Below are 17,585 nucleotides of genomic sequence, written 5' to 3'. Positions count from 1 at the left end.
AAAGAATAGTAATGTTATGAGAAATTCAATGTCATAGTTAGACCACTGAAGTGATTAAAGTTTAAATGGAGAAAGGAATCTGACTCTTAGGTCAAAAAGACACAATAGCATCCAACCTGTGAGAACAAGAGCAAACCTTTGGGGTTATCAGCTCCCATTTTATAGATGGGGAAACTGAGGTCTTTCCAAGATAAATACTTCCCCAACATTGATACTCCTGCTGTACATTTATCATCCCTGATATTTAAAGTTCTTTTACCAGTCAAATTAATTTTCTTTTACATGATTGACTTGGCTTCATCACTCCTTTGACCTCAATACACTTAGCTAACTCATTCAACAAACATTACTTGAGAACCCATTGTTGCCAGGACCTGGGAGGACCAAGATGGGGAGCCGAGGTCTTTCCCCTCAGGAGCCCACCAAGTACACGGTGATGGTATTAAGTCCCATAATACAGACAAAAACACATTCATATTTTTATGCTTTGAGGTTTTTTTCCTGCCTTTGTCTTCCCACTCCTTTCTGTTCCCTTTCATTACCTTTTATGGCATTAACTATCTTTTCAGACTACGATTCCATGCTGATTTCTCCCCTCTGTGTTCTTGTTATGCTTATAATCCTATCTTGACATGCACTTCCATGATGAATGCCACATGGGAGGGAGGTTGGAGCTGAGTGCCACTAATTAAATGCCTTTGTGGGAAAAAAAAAAAATGACGCCTATCACTTATTCACATCCCATTGCCCGAAACCAGTTACGCGGCTACATCTCTTCAGGGGACGGAGAAGCACAATGCTCCCTTGGGATGTATGGAAGGAGGAGAATCTGGATACTTTTGAACATATAAATGATTACCACAGTTATATAGTCCTTATTAATATGCTAGTATTTCCAGTATGTTCACCTTAATTTTACCAGATTATACGAATAAATGACTGCGACCTTCTTATTTTGTAAAACCATAGTGTCCACCAGAGGGCACAAAACCAGGCACTTAATACATTGATGTTTGACCTGAGATTTTGTGAAATCCTGTTTAATTAAGCCCAGTTTATGTTATCTTCAGATTCTGGCCTTATCATATGGATTAGAAGCTTTAGAGAAATCTAAGGCCTGGTTTGTATTCCTTGCCAGCAGGGATCCAGGCAGGAAATTCACTGAGGCCTTTTCTAATTCCGGGACTTGTCTAAATATCCCCAGTGATTGTCAGTCACTTAACACTACTCGCAAACACAGTCGTTTTGAATGCTTAAAACAAACCAGGCAAAGTGACAACTCATATTTATCAAGTACCAGAAGGAGGTCACATTCCAGATGATCTTTGAGATTCCTTCTGAGATTCTTTAAAATTTCTTTCAAGGAAGATGGTAATGAGAAAGAGCCTGCACCTTTTATTATTATTATTATTATTTATTTAAATTCAAGTTAGTTAACATATAATGTATTATTAATTTCAGGGGTAGAATTTAGTGATTCATCAGTTGCAGACAACACCCAGTGCTCATTCCATCACGTGCCCTCCTTAATGCCCATAACCCACTTAGCCCATCCCCCTGCCCCCCTCCTCTCTAGCAACCCTCAGTTTGTTCCTTTAGTTAAGAGTCTCTTGTGGTTTGCCTCCCTCTGTGTTTTTATCTTACTTTATTTTTCCTTCCCTTCCCTTATGTTCATCAGTTTATTTCTTGTTCTTGTTTCTTAAATTCCACATATGAGTGAAATCTTATGGTATTTGTCTTTCTGACTGACTTCGCTTAGCATAATACCCTCTAGTTCCATCCACATCATTGTAAATGGCAAGATTTCATTCTTTTTGATGGCTGAGTAATATTCCATTATATATACGTGTGTGTGTGTGTGTGTGTGTGTGTGTGTGTGTATACACACCCCATCTTCTTTATCCATTCATCTGTTGATAGACATCTGGGCTCTTTCCATATTTTGGCTATTGTGGACAATGATGTCAACCTCGGATCACTATTATTGTATTCTTTGGAAAAATACCTAGTAGTGCAATTGCTGGGTCATAGGGTAGTTATATTTTTAATTTTTTGAAGAACCTCATACTATTTTCCAGAGTGTTTGTACCAGTTTGCATTCCCATCAACAGTGTAAGAGGGCTCCCCTTTCTTCACATTCTTGCCAACATCTGTTGTTCCCTGTGTTGTTAATTTTAGCCATTCTGATCAGTGTGAGGTGGTATGTCATTGTGGTTTTGATTTGTAGTTCCCTGATGCCAAGTGATGTTGAACATTTTTTCATGTGTCTCTTAGCATCTGTATGTCTTTGGAGAAATGTCTGTTCATGTCTTCTGCCCATGTCTTGACTGAATTCTCCTGTAGGATTTTGATGGATTCCCATCTCACATTTAGGTTTTTCATCCATTTTGAATTTATTTTTGTGTGTAGTCTAAGAAAGTGAGCCCTCAGCTTTATGATGAGTCTACATCTTGGGCTCTTGAGTCCTGTTAGGTTTGTTCACGGTCACCCAGTTCCTGACCTCTTACCTGTGATGCCTTCCAAACCTGGGTGTTTCAGACAGACTAATCATTCAATGCTCTTTCAAACTGAGTTTTTAAAGGTTTTGCTCAACATGTATTTTAAGGAGAGGCTGCATGGGGGAGAATAGAGAAGCAGGGTGGCTGATAGTAGTGCTCAGATTCCCATCTGGTGCCCTAAAAAATTCAGCTCTGGCCCTGGATCAGTTACCTATGGCCAACTCTGTAACAAAAGACCCCAAAATTAGTGACTTTAAAATAAGAACCATTTATTATTTCCCAGGAGTCTGTGGGTTAGCTGGGCTCATTCACACATCTGTTCAGCTGGTGAGTCAAATGAAGACTGCCTGGTTTGGGATGGCCGCATTTGGGATAGCTGAGATCTCCCCTATGGGCTTGTCACATGCACTTGCCCCATGCACTTGCCCCACATGCCTCCCTGGCAGGCTAGCCCAGGCATGTTCTCAGGCTAGCCTGCACATGTTCTCAGGACAATCACAGAGAAACAAGAGGACATAGAAATGCTCAGATATGTTGTAAAGCCTCTGTGTCAGGTTTGCTACTGTCCCGTGGGCCAAAGGAAGACACGTGGTTCAGCCCAGAATCACAGTGAAATTGGTCCTACAAAGCTACAGGGAGACCACTGATTGGGGACATTAATGCAACCAGTCTACCACAGGCCCCAAACATGCATTTTCCACACTATAAAACCAAACCCCCGCAAATGATCAGGACCTACTAGCTCAGAGGCCAGTTTATTGTGGAAAGAAATTTATATGCTCTTGTTGCACATTCAGGAAACTACTAAGATTTCACTGTGGGTGACTGGTAGCCAGCTGGGAGAAGTAGGAGTCAGGGTGGGGAGTGAGACCACTGGACACTTACTTCATTTGTGTCTGAGACCCTGGCTCCTCTGAATTAATAGAGCATTCTTGTTGAGTGATGAGGGATTGGTCATTATCATTATCATAGTCATGCATTTGAATATAGATGGCAAAACGGATGTCTTTACTTTTGCTAGGACTTGAATTTGCAAGGGAAGGGCAGAGAGTACAAAGTTTTCCATATTATGTCTTTATCCCTTAAGGAGATGCCATCAGTTTCAGAGAACCAAATAATGTCCTTGGTCAGAATCAAGAGCCACTAAAACGATGTAATGCAAACAATTTTTTATCAAAGGCTGCAGAAACCAATTTATACGCTGTGCCTTTCTGACCCTCTCTACCTTTCTAACCACAGGAGATAAATGATAAATATTATTAAAATATTACACAGTTCCAGAGGGAGTCCAGAACCTCTTCAACACTGCATTTATATTATATTATAAAACTTCTCTTTAATTTGGCAGGAAAAGTTTTTTTTTTTTAATAGTTTTTGGAGTCTGCAAAGAAATACCTTATTTAAAGTGAGTTCCTTATCTCATCTGAACTGGGACCTGCCTGACAGCTAGGCATACCACATTAACTGAATCTCACATGCAATGCCAGGGGCAAGCAGGCTGTTGCTTAACAAGGATGCATAATAGCTAATTGCATTTTAGGCCATTCGTTTGTCACTGTGACAGTGCCAAGTAACGTTTTCAAAAGCAAAAGTAGTGAGGCCAATTCTGATTCACTTATGAGCCTGAAAATCATTAAACAGCCTGCTCCCCAGGAATATGATGTTCCCAAGAATTTTGGCTTGTGCTGTAGTGTATCCTGTCCACTGCTAGACTTGACTGAAATGTGTGCCTGGAATATATTATGGATCCTTGATGTCAATCATCAGTTGTCATAATCTTCACATGCACTTGCTTAGTCTTTCCCCACATTCTGCATCAATAGCCTATAGAGACAAAGCCTGCATATGAGGAAGGCAGTGTTTAACCTCCCTAATTAACAGCTTTGGATGAAAGAACATCTCCAAGGTGCTCAGAAGGAAGAGATTCTAAGGAGATTTATGCATCTCTCTTTTAAGATGCTTTGCATGCTGTGTATAATTTGCAAGTACATAAGGAAGTGAATGCTCAGAATATAATATTCAGAGCTCATCTATTTATGTTTGTATTTATTAAGTTCTTTGTAAATCTCAATTTAGCAGATGTCTTCTGACTCAAAATAAAGCTCTTCATGAGGGAGTCAGTGTGGCTGTACAACAAAAGTCACATTATCATTTGAGTACAAATATTTGCAAAATAGAACAAACTGGAAAATTGAAGGAAAAAATACCACTGGAATTTGGGACTCATTAAATTCTCATGTGCATGACATATTATGAAAAACTTTGTTCGGTCCTTGGTTCAAAGGATTCTTTTCCTCCTCCCTTCTTGGCTTTTGACACTAATAAAAACTTCATGGGAGTGTGTGTGTGTGTGTGTGTGTGTGTGTGTGTGTATGCACGTGTGTGTGCCACATGCCACTCTTTTCATACTAGAATATATTTCTAGAGGATGTTATACTGTGTGTCTGTTGCATTTCATGTTCCAGCGTCCAAAAAACATGGAAAGGTCACTGGCGCATCAGCAGAGGTTTTCTCTGAAGGGGTATTACCATGGCTTGTGTGTGTAACAGCCTGTGCCTCACCCATGGCCAAATCCTTATCCTTCACAAGCTCCTATGTTTGTTTCTTGAGACATTTTTCCAGTCACCACCTCCTTTCTCTTTTCTGAACTTGATCATTCTGTCTTTGCCACTAAATGCCATCCCATTACTGCATGTGTAATGTCAGATTATCTCAGTTCTGGTTTTAGTTCAAGATGTTGACATTCAGATCTCTGTCAGCTTCATGTTCTGTAACCGGTAAACAATCTTGTCTCACATTTGCATTTATCTGAGCCTTGAGAGGTCCGGGCTTTTCCTGGAGGTAAATTTAGGCAGAAAGTGACACCAAGATGGAAATTGTGTATCTCTCTAAGGCTCAGCCTTACAAAGCTAATTGTGTTTGCCCAAAATAAAAGTCCCTTACTAATCTGTTGTGTTGTCTCCACCAAGGAAAGGATCCAGATAATTCTCAACTTGATTTATATTTTTGGCCTCTATTACCTCTAGAGCCAAGAATTCCATAAGTTTACTGCACACAGTGTAAAGTAATACTTACTTTTACTTCCTCTAAGATATCATTCTTTAAGTGTTGGTTCTAGGATTCTGAGGCTCTGGACCTTGATGATTCCATCCCTACTTTTCTGGATTTATAAGTATATGTGGGTTTCCTTCAGTATTTCCTTCCATCTTGGGCTTCTGGATTTGCGAATCTTATTTGTTATCATTATTTGACACTGTTTCTATTCATGGTTGCAGATATGGCTGTGAAGACAGATGCCTGGCCAACAATTCTTCCTGTAGGGTATTTAGAAAAGAGCTGCTTTTATTTGTAGCTACTGTTAGTAGCAAATGCCTCTGTTTGAGGTTCTATTTCCTCACCCACTATTTTCTCTGCATAACCGCCCCACCCCCATGTCTCATGTCCAAATTTCCCATCCATTTAGGATCTTTCCCTTTGTCCTGAATGTTGGCACGTTGTCTAATGCTATATTTATCCTACTGAAGTACTTTTTAATGCACTGTCAATTGTTCTATCCCCATGGGCACATCAATAGGATTTATATCTTTTGAATCTTCCAAGTAGATATGGGAAGTAAGCAGTTGGATATTGAGTTCTGGAGCTCAAAGGAGAAATCACAGGTAAAAATAAAGTTGGAATCATCAACATTAGGTGGTATTGAAGCCATGGGAATGGATAAGATGGATAACATAGAAGAGGGGAGGGAAATGTTGGTATAGTTCAGTTCAAAATGACATTTCAGTTCTGCACGGCTGATGTTCTGCTCATCTTTTGACCCTTCTTATTTGTTCATATCTTTCCTTGCACAGCCTTTCATCTCTGGTACCACATTTCTTAGTCCCTCTCAAATTTTGATTTTTAAGTTTGGTTGGTAGTTTCTTTCTTGGTAATACAGTTAATTGAAAATGTTGTCCAGAAAGTCTTTCCTTCCTCCCTGGGAGTCAGTTAATAATGTGCCTTTCAAAGAGTCCTTCTGGTCCCTCCCACCACTGCTTCTTTCCTTACCTGGTTCAGAAGACCTGAAGATAGTTGAACAAGAGTCACCAGTATCTCAGGATTAGCTGAAGTAATAAGGTCCTAGTAGGCAAATATTTCTCAGGACCACGGTCAGCAGCACACATGTCCTGATTGCCACTCTTCTCCCTCATTTTTAGTCCTTGCTATACCTGTGAGTCTCCATCTTCAGCTCCTGGTCTCGGTCATTGTTTCTGCCTTCCTAGGGCAAACAAGTATTGTCTCTGTGGATAAACCGTGTTTCTCAAAGTTTTCTACCCTGCTTTTATTCCACCATGATGCCTTCCTTCATCTGCATCAAAAGTCCAGGTGAAAGTTGAATGTGAGTTACTCCTAATGCAGTAATTTGTCAAATTGAGAAAACTTTATTTAAGGGCACATATGTAACCTCTATGATAAGTTCAAGTTTTAGCCAAGAGAAAGTAGTTCTTCTGTATCTCCCAGTAGGTCTTCAGTTTGTAGGAGAGAGAAATGGGCAAAGACTCGTAGAGAAGAATAGCCATTGAGATTGCCAGGAGGGGTAAAAAAAACCTTTTGGATCTCATTTTACCAAGCTATTTACCAAGGAAGAATCATATACCAACAACAAATGAAATATGAAAAGAACACTTAGGAGAGTAAGAAACTCAAGAAGGAAAATGTGAGATCTGTAGCAGGTTCTGCAAACAGAAAGAGTTATTCTTAGCCTCACTCAGTTAGGGATGGAGCTTGATGTCATGCTGAGGTCCCTGAGAACATTTAGAATTCCTTGAGCATGAGCTGTGTGGTGCCTCAGAGGATGCCTTCAGCAATAGCTTCTGCTCTGAAGCCAGGGGATGTCCAGCTGCTTTTAAGATTGTCCTAATGTGGGATGGTGTTTCAGTTTGGGTTTAGTGTTTGTGTTAAGAGAGATGCAGACTCTGCTAAGTGATTTCTAATTGTGTGCATGCTGTCATTGGTGTGCCTCTGGAGGCATTCTTGTGAGTTTACAGAAATTTCTTAATGACTCTCGAAGAGATTTGATGAGATTTATGAGTCAAAAGATTTGACTGTATGATAGCCTCTTGCTTTATTCCTACACCCTAAATTAGAATATATTCTGGCCTATTTCCAATACATTGCTAGTTTGTGTGTGTGGCTCGTGTATGTGCGTGTGTGTGTGTGTGTAAATTTTTATGATAAAATAAGAATGCCTATTTTCAATATGATGGAAAACGCCATCCAGGTCTCCAGGAAAAAGTAACTTAAATTCACTTAGTAAAAACAAATTCTTATCAGGGCTTAACTGTAGCTGAAGGGTGGGAAAGGATAAAAAGAAAGTCTGGAGTCAGCAGGATTGCCCAACAAGCTTAAATTCATTGCCAGTATTAACTACCGAGATCTCATAGGATTTCATGGAAGTGACTGGTTCATGTAGCCCTGGATCCTGGCACTGTTCTCTTGGTGGGCTTATGTCAGTTCCTGCTTGTAGGACTCCTGCTCAACTGGGGATCTGCAACTTTCATTCTGTGGGTGTAGTCCCGCCCTGTAATTGAACATAGCCAGTGAGAGTCAGCTTTGGAGTTCTATCACAGTGAAATTCCACCCATAGGTGACGCCTGGATTTAATCTGCTAACTGAAGGGATAATCCTTTACTAATCTAAAGGCACTAGGTGCCGGGAAGCTGTAGCCTTTTTTCCTAGTTACCCTGTGTGGGGAAACTTGTGTCCTGGTTTCAAGTTTGTCTACCATAGTGGTCTCAGCACACCTCACAGCCAAGCCAGCCCAAGACATACCACCAACATATTTGAAATAGTATATTCTTACTCATAAGTTTTTCTGTATTGCTGATAGATTTCATTGGTAGGGTATGTTACAGGCTAAACTATGGTCTCCTTGAAATTTCCATAGACAGTTTAAGGTGGAGAGAAAAAATCCCTGGTAGCATTATGTTATTCACTCTCTTCTACATCACCAGCTTCACCTCCTTGGCTGACAATTTCCATCAGCATATAAATATTCTCTAAGACCTCCCCTGTTGAAAAACTTTCCTTTGACCCCACTTATCTGCTCCCTTGAGTAGCTGAACTTTTGGAATGCATTACCTGTACTCACTGTCTCTCTTTCTTTACTTCTTATCTGTGGGAACTCTAGACAAGTGTGTGTGCCAGCACTCCATTAAAACTGGTTTCCTTTCATTAAAACTGATTTAAAGAGCGTAAGTGTCTTCCGTGTAACTAATCCAGAGGGCTGTTCTCTGCCCTCATCTGATTTAGCCTTTGAGCAGCATCAGCCACTCTAGTTGTTAGTTGGTTGACCATCTTCTCCATCTACCAAGACTTTCAACTCTTGGCTTCCAAAGCACTGGACTCTCCCGGTTTTCCTCCAACATCCCTGGCTGTTCTTTCTCAGCCTGTTCTGCTGGTTACTCCTCCCCTACTTAATTTCCAAATGTTGGCACACCTTGGAGTTCAGTCCTGGGCTTTTTTTTTTTCCTACTCATCCTTTCCCCCAAGGTTTTAATATATTCCCTGGTTAGGTCTGACTTAGACCTATGCCCTGTGCTCCTTACATATCCAGTTATCTGCCATTTTTTCCCATTAGAATGTCTGACTTCTTAAACTTAATGTGTTCAAAATGGAGGAGTTTCTCTGTCTCACAAACCTAATATTCCTCTCGTATTAACCCTCTTGGTAAATGAAACCACCACACTCTCAGTTGCTCAAGCGAAAAGTATAGGAGTTATGCTTGATTTTCCTCTTTCCTTCCATTCTCAGCAAATCTTGACTACATCCAAAATAGCTTTAAAATCTGTCTACTTCTTCACATTTGCATTATTGCTACGTAGGTCTAAGTCATCATTATTTCACTATTTTGTTGAGTGAATGAATGATTGAATAAATGAATGAGTAATTGTCTCTGGAAATGATACTATTGTAGAGCCTTTTCAACATCACTTTACTTTTACTCTGCTCAACGATTTTTCTCCCACACCTGTCACTGATTTCCAAGCAAGAAAAAGCAAAATATTAAGTGCCCAAGCATCACATTTTGTATAAAACTTGAAAGCACTATATTTAGAAAAAGTTGGTAAGCATAAGCTCTCAAGTCTAATTAAATTCTGGCCTAGCAAAAGTACTAATGGAGACAGTGGACTGTAGTTGATATCTGGATGGGGAGTTTCTGACCATTTGTATTATAGATGTCTATTAATAAACAGGCAGTTCTTGGAGAACGAGACAGAGCAAATAAAATTTAGTAGATTGAGGAAGACCAACTCTTTTTTTTTTCCCATTTTTTATTATTATGTTAATCACCATACATTACATCATTAGTTTTTGATGTAGTGTTCCATGATTCATTGTTTGTGCATAACACCCAGTGCTCCACGCAGAATGTGCCCTCCTTAAAACCCATCACGAGGCTAACCCATCCCCCCACCCCCCTCCCCTCTAGAACCCTCAGTTTGTTTCTCAGAGTCCATCGTCTCTCATGGTTCGGAGGAAGACCGACTCTTTTGGCTAACCTGGATTCAGTCTCTTTATTATGAAGAAAATTGATCATAAAATCTGATTTGATTTGGCAAGTCATATCATTAAGGAGTAGCCTTGTAAAGGTCTCTAGACAGCCAATCTTACTTATGATAAATTAGACTCCTGCTGCAAGATTCTCTAAGGTAAACAAATACTGAGTAAGTAAGGTTTGTGATCTTCTTCCTTACTCTAGGCCAGTAAATGCAACTCAGTCAAGTGCATGTCCATATTATTATATCGTATCCAAATCTACATTTTGATTCTGGACGCTCACAGCATTGTCATTGTAATACAGTTATTGAACCCAAAGGAATTTGGTCAAAATGATGCTACCAATTTGACATTCTTCTGTTTTTAAAAAAATATTTCTTAAATTAATATACAGTAAAATTGACTTTTTTATATGTATAGTTCTATGAATTTTTAATCCATGTAAAATGGGTACCCCCACAATCAGGGTACAGATGGTTGCACTACCCAAAAACATTCTGTTGTATTACTCCTTTTTAGTCACATCCTTCCCTTACCCCAACCTCTGAGAATCATGGATGCATTCTCCATCATGATAGTTTTGTCTTTTTCAGAATGTCACATAAATGAAATTATACAGAACACAATCTTTTGACACTGGCTTCTTTTACTTAGCATAATGCCTTTGAGATTTGTCCAGTTTGTTGCATGCATCAGTGGTTTATTCCTTCTTATTGTTGAGTGTATTCTATTGTATAGGTGTATCACATACTACTATTTTGCCAATTGCACTTGCTAAGTTTCCTGATGTATAGAACTAGTGAAAGTGGACATCCTTGCCTTGTTCCCAGTAGTAAGCATTCAGCTTACATCACTGAGTATGATGTTAGCTGCAGGTTTTTTGCAGATGCCTTATACCAGGTTGAGGAAGTTCCCTTGTATTCCTACTTTGCTGAGAATTTTTATCATAATGGTTAATTTTTTCAAATGCTTTTCCTATATCAATTGATATGATCATGTGGTGTTTCTTCTTTGGGACATTGACATGATGGATTACATGATTGAGTTTTAAACATGAACTAGCCTTACCTTCCTTGGATAAATCCCCCTTGGTTGTGGTGTATTATTCTTTTTATGTATCACTGGATTCAATTTACTGATACTTTGCTGAGGAATTTTGCATCTATGTTCATGAGGAATATTGGTCTTTAATTTTCTTTTATTCTCATTGTCTGGATTTGGTATCAGGGTAATAGCCTCTGGCCTCATAAAATGAGACGGAAAGTGTTCTCTGCTCTTCTATTTTCTGAAAGAGATTTATAGAATTTGCATGATTTCTTTTTTAAATGTTTGGTAGAATTCACCAGGGAAGATAGCTGAGTCTGAAAATTTTTTTGGAAGGTGTTTAACTATTAATCAATTTCTTAATAGTTATAGGATTGTTCAGATTTTCTATTTCATCTTGAATGATTTTTGTTAATTTGTGTTTTGGGGGAATTTGTCCATTCCATCTCAGTTGTCAAATTTTTAGGCATAATTTGTACTATTCCCTTATTATCCTTTTGATGTATGTGTGTCTGTGGTGAATCTCCTCTTTCATTCTTGGTATTGGCAAATTTGTGTCTTGCTATGGATTCATTAATTTTATTTATCTTTTCAAATAATCAGCTATTTGTTTCACTAATTTTCTCTGTTGTTTTTCTGTTTCGATTTCATGATTACTGCTCTTTTTTATTTCCTTCCTTTGGCCTGCTATTGGTTTCATTTTGCTATTTTTTTCAAGTTACTTAAGGTAGGACCTCAGAGGGCGCTTGGGTGGCTCAGTCGTTAAGCGGCTGCCTTCGGCTCAGGTCATGATCCCAGAGTCCTGGGATCGAGTCCCACATCAGGCTCCCTGCTCAGCAGGAAGCCTGCTTCTCCCTCTCCCACTCCCCCTGCCTGTGTTCCTGCTCTCTCTGTCTCTGTCAAATAAATAAATAAAATCTTAAAAAAAAAAAAGGTAGGACCTCAGATTATCATTTGAAACCTTTCTTTTCTCCTAATATAAGCTTTTTTTTTTTTTAAGATTTTGTTTATTTATTTGGGGGAGAGAAAGAAAGCACAAGCGAGTGAGAGCATGAGCAGGGGGAGCAGCAGAGGGAAAGGGAGAAGCAGGCTCCCCGCTGAGGAGGGGGCCTGATGAGGGGCTCCATCCCAGGACCCCGAGATCATGATCGGAGCAGAAGGCAGACACTTAACCAACTGAGCCACCTAGGCACCCCCTAATATAAGCTTTTAATGCTATAAATTTCCCTGTATCTCCCTTAGAGGCATCCTATAGATTTTAATCTGTTTTATTTTCACTTTTATTCAGTTTAAATTTTTAAAAAATATTTCCTTGAGACTTCCTCTTTGAACCGTAGATTGATTATTTACAAGTGTGTTTAATTTGCAAGTGTTTGGAGGATTTTTCTTTTTTTTTTCTTTATTTTTTTTTATTATGTTATGTTAATCACCATACATTACATCATTAGGTTTTGATGTAGTGTTCCATGATTCATTGTTTGCTTATAACACCCAGTGTTCCATGCAGAATGTGCCCTCTTTAAAACCCATCACCAGGCGAACCCATCCCCCCACCCCCCTCCCCTCTAGAACCCTCAGTTTGTTTCTCAGAGTCCATTGTCTCTCATGGTTCGTCTCCCCCTCCGATTTCTCCCCCTTCATTCTTCCCCTCTTGCTATCTTCTTCTTCTTTTTTTTTTTTTTACATATAATGTATTATTTGTTTCAGAGGTACAGGTCTGTGATTCAACAGTCTTACACAATTCAGTGCTCACCATAGCACATACCCTCCCCAATGTCTATCACCCAGCCACCCCATCCCTCCCACCCCCCACTGCTCCAGCAACCCTCAGTTTGTTTCCTGAGATTAAGAATCCCTCATATCTGTGAGGTCATATGATACATGTCTTTCTCTGATTGACTTATTTCGCTCAGCATAATATATTATCTTTCTACTACTAATTTCTAGTTTAATCCTGTTATGGTCAGAGAACTTAAATGCATGATTTCAATTCTTCTAAATTTGTTAAAGTTTATTTCTAAATAAATGGTAAATATTCAATGTGCCCATGAAAAAATGTGTATTTAATGTCATTGTTTTCTAAATATTATTAGATATACTGGTGATGCTCAGTACTCTATATTTTTACTGATTTTCTGTCTACTAATTTTATCTGTTACCTAGAGAGAAGTGTTGATGTCTCCAAAGGTAATTGTGGGTTTTTTTCTATTTCTTCTTTCACTTTATCACTTTCTGCTTCTAATATTTTGAGGTTGTATTGGTAATTGCACACACATTAAGAAATGTATGTCTTCTTGGTGAACTGACCCTTTTTATCATGATATTATGTTCCTCATCTCTGATAATTTTCTTTGAAGTTACTTTGTATGATATTAATATGGTTACTTCATCACTTTTTTTCATTAGTGTTTACGTGGTATAACTTTTTTTATCCTTTGACTTTTAACGTACTTATATCACTGTGTTTGAAGTGAGATTCTTATACACAGTATATAGCCAGGTGGTTTTGTTTTTTCTTCTTTTATTTGGTATGTTTAGACCATTTAAAATTAAGGTAATTATTGATATGTTTGGATATAGGTCAGCCGTTTTATGATTTGTTTTTGCTTGTTCTCCATGTCTTTTGTTCCTTTGTTTCTCCTTTCCTGCTGCTTCTGGGTTGTTTAAATATCTTTAGTACTCCGTTTTAATTCTTTTTTTGTTTTTGAAGATGATCTTTGTGCTATTTTTTAAAATCTTGTCACAGGAAATATTGTTTATTGATGTTTAAAGAGTTTTGATTCCTTTTAGTTGAATGATGATGATGATAATAATGATAATAATAGCAGCTATGATTTAGTGGGCACCTGATATGTGCCCTTTTCATACCTAATCTATAATCTTTATAACAATGTTCCATGGTTAAGTAATTTTTTTCACTTTATAGCTGAATCAGATTGAGAATTACAGGGGCTTAAATGTCTCACTCAAAGTCACCTTGATGGTAAGGAGGGGAGTCAGTAGGCCAGTCCCCATCTAACTCCAAAGGCTATGTTCTTTCCATTGCAACTTTCACAGATTTGACATATATGACTTCAAGATACAGGATTTTGCTAATTCTCAGGGCAGTGAAATTTCATGATTGTTAAAATGATCAATGTAAAACACATTTTGTGTTATGGCAGATAATACATTCTCCGTCAGCTGCATGCCTTGTGTGGGAAAGGCTTTTCCTTCCCTGTGACTAGGAAACTCATGGGTCACAAAACTTTAGTTAAGGTTCCCTGATAATCTGTCCCCAGCTATAAATAATATCACAGTACTTTGTTTGGATCTACTACATATAGTTTAGTTGTACTCTATCATTCTCCCTTTCTTTTGCTCCAGATATTTTATCCTAGTGTCTCTTGAGCCTTATTTTTATATTGGGATTGTATATTGATACAGTGATCTATTGTTCCCATTTTTATTGGCTCATAAATCCTCATAAAGAACAGATGGTATATATTTGCTTTTGCTGTTAAGTCCTAGGACCCTGCCAGTGGATGTTTTACAGCGTCTGCTGTGCTTATCAAGTAAACAGTGTTACCAAGAATCATGCACTTGCTCTTTATGCTGGGTGTTCAAGATCCAAGAGATGCTATATCTACACACCCTATAAGTTCTGCATTTTCCAGGAACTCTGTGTTAGGTAGCAGAGATGGTCCATTAAGCCACTTAGATACCATGCACCAATTTTATTTTGCTGGTGATAATCAGGAGATGGTCCATTTATCATGAAGCATACATTTTTATGTGATTATCTGAATATGGTCTGCCCTATTTAAAAACAGTGTTTTAGATCTTAACAAAGGGAAAGGAAACAAGCATTTGTTGAGTGTGTACTACATAGAGTTACTTTAATGTATTATCTTCAGTAATCCTCTCAATAAGTTTGAAATGTAGATATATTTTTACATACTATTTCACAGATAAGTAATTTGTGCCACAGAGATTAAGTAATTTATACAAGGCCATATAAGGTTAGAACTGGGGAACTGACCAGAGTTTAAACTATAAGACTCCAAATTCCATAAGCACTCTGGTAGAGCAAACTATCTGCTTTACCATTTTTTCCCCATGCTGATTGTCACTAACCATCTATCTCTAGAAGAATTCTGCCTTTTCCATTATTTTAGATCTGATTCATAGTTTTACTTCTACTCCATAAGTATAATAACCAACAAAAGCAAGATAGTGTAATGATTAATAGCACAGACTTTAGAGTCAGACTCTCTGGGTTCAGACTCTGGTTTTGCTATTTATTAACTGTATAATTTTGAGCAAATTACTTAATTTCCCTGTGCCTCAGTTTTCTCCTTCAATAATAATAGCACATACCTCAGAGGCTTGTGATGAGGACTAAATGAGTTAATTTTTGGAAAGATCTTAGAAAAGTGCCGAATACATTGTAAGTACTACACACATATGCTTGCCAAATAAGTAACATTTATTTGTCATTTATTGTGTATTTGATACTTTGCTAAGCACTCTAGATATAATTCCAAATATATGGAAGGTACTATTATTGTCTCCATTTTATGAGTGAGGATGCTGAGGCATAGAAAGGATAACAGCTCGTCCAAGACCATACCAGTGATAAGTTCATTGTGGAAAACCAAACAGAGTATAGGAGAAGAGACTAAAACTCACCGTAATTCTATCACCTACGGAGTATTGTGGTTACATTTGGAGTATTTTCCTTACTCTATCCATATCACTGTAGATTACTGAAATCATATTGAACGTACAATATTCCATTTTTGTTTTGTTCCTTAACATTATATTAAACATTTTCATCTTAACATTTCATTCATGGTTTTTTTGTTGTTGTTGTTAACATTGTTAATGGTTGTAGAATATTCCATCATTTGGATATATATTTTATTTAATCCCTGTTAGATGATGAATATAAAGTTATTTCAGGCTTTTGTGCTAGTAGGTAATGTTACAGTGAATATCTTTGCATTTTGGATTTTTTCTTAGGATATATTTTTGGGCTTGGAATTACTGTGTCAAATGATCAGGTATTTTTAGTGTCTCTTAAATGTACAAATAAGCTAATATTTTTAGAGGAACTTACAAAACACTATAAGCAAAAATACAGATAAAATAGAAAAAGGGAACAGTCAAGTTACCCAGATACAGGTTTTTTTTTAAATTAGATTTTATATTTTGAGATAATTATAGATTAACATATATTAAGAAAAATAGAGATCCTGTCTATCCTTTACTCCATTTCTCTTAATGTTAACATCTTATAACCTGTAATACATTGTCACAACCAGGATATCTCACTGATACAGTCAAGGTGAAGAATATTTCTATCACCACAGCAATCCCTCATATTGCCCTTTCATAGTTATAATACCTCCTCCCAACTCCCATCCCTGACTCTTGGCAATTACTAACCTGTTCTTCAAGTCTATAGTTTTGTTATTTCAAGAATGTTGTATAAATAAAATCATAAAATGCTTGACTTTGTCACACTGGCTGTTTTCACTCAGCATAATTCCCTGGAGACTCATCTAAAGCTGTGTGTCCCAGTCGTTCATCCTTTTATTGTAGGTATAGATGTGCCACAGTTCGTTTAACCATTCACCCATTGAACGTCTGGATCGTTCCCAGTTTTTGGCTATTACAAATAAAACTATTATAAAATTTGTGTATAGCTTTTGATGTAAACATAAATTATAAGTTCTTATTCTCTGGGGAAGATGCCCAAGTGTGCAAGTTGCTGGGTTATATATGGTAGTTGCATGTTTAGTTTTATATAAAACTGCCAAACTGTTTTCAGAGTGGCTGTTTTATTTTTCATTCTCAGAAGCAATCAGTGGATGATCTAGGTTTTTGCATCCTCGGCAATATTTGGTACTGTTACTCTTTTTCATTTTAGCCATTCTGAAAGGTGTGTAGTGATACCTCATTGTGCTTTTAATTTGCATTGCCCTAATGGCTAATGTCGTTGAACATCTTTTCATTTGCTTATCTGCCATCTGTATACCCTCTTTGATGACATGTTGTTCATGTCTTTTGCTGATTTCCTAATTAGATTGTTTTTTAATGTTGAGTTTTTATATATTCTAGATTCTGATCCTTTGTTGGATATGTGCTTTGCAAGTCTTTTCTCCTAGTCTGTCACTTGTCTTTTCGTCTTCTTAAGAGGGTCTTTTATGGAGCAAATTTTTAATTTATTTTTTTATTTTAAACTCCAGTCTTTAAGATTTATTTATTTATTTGAGAGAGAGAGAGCACATGTGCATGAGTGGGGGTAAGGGAGAGGCAGAGAATCTTTCACACAGACTCCCCGCTGAGCGGAGCCTGGTGTACGGCTCAATCCCATGACCCACGAGATCATGACCTGAGCCAAAAACAAGAGTCAGACACTTAAACCACCTGAGCCACCCTAGGTGGCCAGAGCAAAATTTTTATTTTCGGTGAGATCAAACTTACCAATTTTTTTCTTGTATGAATTATGTTTTTGTTTTC

At 37.8% G+C, this 17,585-nt stretch overlaps 1 protein-coding gene across 4 annotated transcripts in view; it reads left to right on the top strand.

Annotated features, from left to right (window-relative positions):
- PELI2 (pellino E3 ubiquitin protein ligase family member 2) overlaps positions 1–17,585 on the top strand; it is a 556,167-nt gene that overhangs the window by 102,019 nt on the left and 436,563 nt on the right. The window contains exon 2 of one of the 4 annotated variants that reach the window (XM_027571668.2): positions 13,242–13,265. The exons of the other annotated variants lie outside the window; for them this stretch is intronic. The gene's annotated coding sequence lies outside the window, so the exon portion shown is untranslated. The remainder of the gene's footprint in view (positions 1–13,241; positions 13,266–17,585) is intronic. 4 annotated transcript variants of the gene reach the window in all.

The sequence above is a fragment of the Zalophus californianus genome, chromosome 6, assembly GCF_009762305.2.
Source record: "Zalophus californianus isolate mZalCal1 chromosome 6, mZalCal1.pri.v2, whole genome shotgun sequence".
NCBI classification, from domain to species: Eukaryota; Metazoa; Chordata; class Mammalia; order Carnivora; family Otariidae; genus Zalophus; species Zalophus californianus.
This window is presented reverse-complemented; position numbering and strand designations above follow the sequence as displayed.